Source organism: Phocoena phocoena, chromosome 14, assembly GCF_963924675.1.
Source record: "Phocoena phocoena chromosome 14, mPhoPho1.1, whole genome shotgun sequence".
Lineage (NCBI taxonomy): Eukaryota > Metazoa > Chordata > Mammalia > Artiodactyla > Phocoenidae > Phocoena > Phocoena phocoena.
The window spans coordinates 37,951,475-37,955,668 of record NC_089232.1 but is presented as its reverse complement, the minus strand read 5'-3'; the positions used below and the strand labels follow the sequence as shown (position 1 = coordinate 37,955,668).

The 4,194-nt window shown below is 38.0% G+C and overlaps 1 pseudogene; it reads right to left on the bottom strand.

The window, feature by feature from the left end:
- Positions 1-3,041: 3,041 nt before the first annotated feature.
- LOC136133749 (hypoxanthine-guanine phosphoribosyltransferase pseudogene) lies at positions 3,042-3,697 on the bottom strand (annotated as a pseudogene).
- Between the last annotated feature and the right edge of the window lie 497 nt (positions 3,698-4,194).

Genomic DNA, 4,194 nt, shown 5'->3' with positions numbered 1-4,194 from the left:
GCGGAGCTCGGCCCTCAGCACCTCCAAAATGGCTTCTAGGACCTCCCTGAAGCTGGTTTAAGTGCCCTTCTCTGTGTTTCTCAAAGCATATTCTTCTGTGTTACTTTGGTCACAGTGCCAGTCACACTGTACTACAGTCTATTTATGTCTGTTTCTCTTGCTAGTTCACAAGCTCTTTGAGGTCAGGGATGGGCTTTCATCTTTATATCCTGAACACTAGCACAATGCCTGACCTAGAATAGGAACTAGATAACCATTGAATGAATAAAGGGAATAAAAAGTCTAAAGACCATTTCCCTATCTTCCCATTTCTAGTTCAAAGACTTAGCCTTCACTCTGTAGAATGGAGAATTGATGTATTAAAACACAGTTAACTATAGCAACCAAAACAATTTTAAACTTAGCAACAAAGAGTCAATTTTTTTTTTTTTTTTTTTTTTTTTTTTGCGTTACGCGGGCCTCTCAATGTCGTGGCCTCTCCCGTTGCGGAGCACAGGCTCCGGACGCGCAGGCTCAGCGGCCATGGCTCACGGGCCCAGCCGCTCCGCGGCATGTGGGATCCTCCCGGACCGGGGCACAAACCCGTGTCCCCTGCATCGGCAGGCGGACTCCCAACCACTGCGCCACCAGGGAAGCCCAAGAGTCAATTTTGATCTATTAAATTAACCAAGATTTTTATAAAGAGCACAGTGGAGCAGGAAGCCTCATGCTCTGCTGAATGGATTATAATTTGAACAATCTCACTGAGGAAAGCAATTAACAATGTGTACAAATTGCCTTAAAAATATTCCTGCCTTTAACACACTAATCCAGATTTTAAGCTCTATTTGGGGGAAATAATCATAAAAACAAAGTTTCATACTCCAAGATACTACTTCTAACATTATTGATTTTAGTTAAAAAAAAAAAAAAAAAAAGAAAAAAGGTGGGGGGAGCATTTGAAATGCCCAACCACAGGGCGTAGTTAAGCAGATTATGATATTCATGGTGAGGTGTTGGGCTGTAGTGGAAAGGATGCCTTTGGAAGCAGAGAGAGTAGTGTTCAAATCCCCTCAAATTCTCACTTCACCACCTAAGAGCTATGCGGTTGTTTTCAAACCTTTGTTTTGTAAAGTGAGGCTAGTGCTAATTTACTGTTATGGTTGATGTAAAGATTATATCATTAAATAAGGCTTTCTATAAGTGATAGCTATCATTGACACATCTATTAAAATGATATTTGTGAAGAAGAAATACCTACAATGGAGTGAAATCATGCTAGTATTTAAGTTTCTGAATTCAACTGTATCTGTGAGGCAATACCTCTATTGCTTTCCCAGTGGATGCAATTAACCATAAAATGGTCCATGAGTGTGTCCATGAATTCTTTTTTTTTTTTTACATGCTTGAGTTCCTTTAAAGATTTTTTCCCTAGCATTGAAAAAAAATGTAACATATCTTGTTCAGACTGCAATTATTTCATCAAAATTCTGGAGGAAAAATTGATCGAATTATGGGTATTTTTACTTTTATTATTCAAATTTCCTACAATAACCATGCATTTCATAGTTTGAAATAAATCTTATTAAAAATAGAGAGTAAGGGCTTCCCTGGTGGCGCAGTGGTTGAGAGTCCGCCTGCCGATGCAGGGGACACGGGTTCGTGCCTCTGTCTGGGAAGATCCCACATGCCGTGGAGCGGCTGGGCCCGTGAGCCATGGCCGCTGAGCCTGCGCGTCCGGAGCCTGTGCTCTGCAACGGGAGAGGCCACAACAGTGAGAGGCCCGTGTACCGCAAAAAAAAAAATAGAGAGGAAGAGGCAATGACGGTACAAAAATAGAGAAGGGTTTTGAGAGGAAAAACTTGTGGTTTGGAAAGAATCCTGCCATTATTGATGTCACAAAGGGCTCGAAAAACTTTCCAAATGTTACTGTTAGTTTATTCTCACAATATTTATAAAAAGCAATCACATTGGTGAAATACTGCAGAACAAAGAAGGGAATCTACTTTTGTGGAATCAATAGACTAGTATAATTTGGGTTTCCCATATTCTAAACCTATTACTAAGGATCTAAAGAGAAGTATGGAGTCTCCATTCTCAAAATCATGGGAATCATTTCCAGCAAGATTAATAAATAATCCTGTAGAAGCAGCCACATAGCACAGGGAGATCAGCTTGGTGCTTTGTGACCGCCTAGAGGGGTGGGATAGGGAGACTGAGAGAGAGACACAAGAGGGAGGAGATATGGGGATATATGTATATGTATAGTTGATTCACTTTGTTATAAAGCAGAAACTAACACCATTGGAAGGCAATTATACTCCAATAAAGATTAAAAAAAAGAGATTAATAAATAACCCTATAAAGTTAAACTGTTTACTTTTTTTTCTCTTTTAAAGAGACAGCCTTTATTTTAAGGATTTTTATATTGAAGAATTCAAAAAGTTGTAGGTTTTTGGAACTTATTGATCTGTATTTAAAAGGTACAGGTCAATCTGTTGACAAAGATTCACCAAAAATAATTTGAACAAGTGGGAAATTACAGTTAATACTACTAAAAGCTACTAAAATAATTCCAGGACGTGTGGTTTATCCAACATAACGATACTTCTAAGTGCTGTGACTGATATGAAACTGACTGTTTCTTACTTTTCTGAACACACAGTGGTATAATTAACAAGATTCAATCACTTCTGTTCTTCCCTGAATATATAAAAAGTAAAATACCAGTTAAAAAACTAATATATTCTTTTCTTTAAATGTTTTTTACATATACAATGTCAATATTTTCGTTCCATAGTGGTGTGGTTTAAGAGGTTTTTCATTCACGAGTAAAACAACAATCCACCCAAAGGGAAATGATAGTCTATAGGCTGACAGTGCAAATAAAGAGTTTGGGAATGCAGCAACTGGCTTTTCTAAAATACAACAGATAAAATTCTAAGAAGTTAAATGCAATAATCTCAACTAAGCATCTGGCCACAGAACTAGAACATTTGATAATTTTACTGGTGATTTCAGTGGGACTCCAGATGTTTCCAAACTCAACTTGAACTATCATCTTAGGATTTGTATTTTGCTTTTCCAGCTTCACTAATGACACAAACATGATTCACATCCCCAAAGTATTCATTATAGTCAAGGGCATATCCTACAACAAACTTGGCTAGAATTTCAAATCCAACAAAGTCTGGTCTGTATCCAGCACTTCAAGGGGTCCTTTTCACCAGCAAGCTTCAACCTTGATCATCTTTGAATTATGCTGCTTGACCAAGGAAAGCAAGGTTTTCATTGTTTTGCCAGTGTCAATTATACCTTCCACAATCAACACATTCTTTCCAGTGAAAATTGAGAGATCATCTTCACCAATTACTTTTATGTCGCCTGTTGACTGGTCATTACAGTAGCTCTTCAGTCTGATAAAATCTACAGTCATAGGAATGGATCTATCACTATTTCTCTTCAGTACTTTGATGTAATCCAGCAGGTCAGCAAAGAATTTGTAGTCCCCATTGAGCACACAGAGGACCACGGTGTGATGGCCTCCCATTTCCTTCTTCACATCTTGAGCAAGACGTTCGGTCCTGTCCATAATTAGTCCATGAGGAATAAACAGCTTTTCCAAATCCTCAGCATAATGATTAGGTATACAAAATAAATCTAGGTCATTAGCTGGTTAATTATTGCTAATCACGATGCTGGGGCTGCAGATCGCCATAACAGCTGGCCGACCGGCCGGCTGAGGGCAGTTTGGGCTAAACTGTTTACTTCTTATACCAAACTTGATGGTCAGAGTAATAGCTACTTCTCTAATAATTGTTTAATGTATTTCATTGGGATTCAATTACATCTATGGTTTACTTTCCTAAATATTTATTTTCACAAAAATTTTGAGCCTTGTGCAATGATTTGTTTCTCTTTGACCAGAGGCAAAGTTGTTTGGTAATAACATGTTACCCTATGTGACACGAAACTGATTTGGTGAGTTATTAAATAACTTAATTTAAAATTACCTCTTACTATAATAAAGGTATAAATTCTTTCCACTTGATACTAATAAAGAGTTTAGAAACAATATTTTAAAGTGAACATGTTAATCAATTTATTGCCTTAAAATGAACTGTGAGAATTCCCTGGTGGTCCGGTGGTTAGGACTCTGCGCTATTACTGAGGAGGGCCTGGGTTCAATTCCTGATCAGGGAAATAAGATCCCAC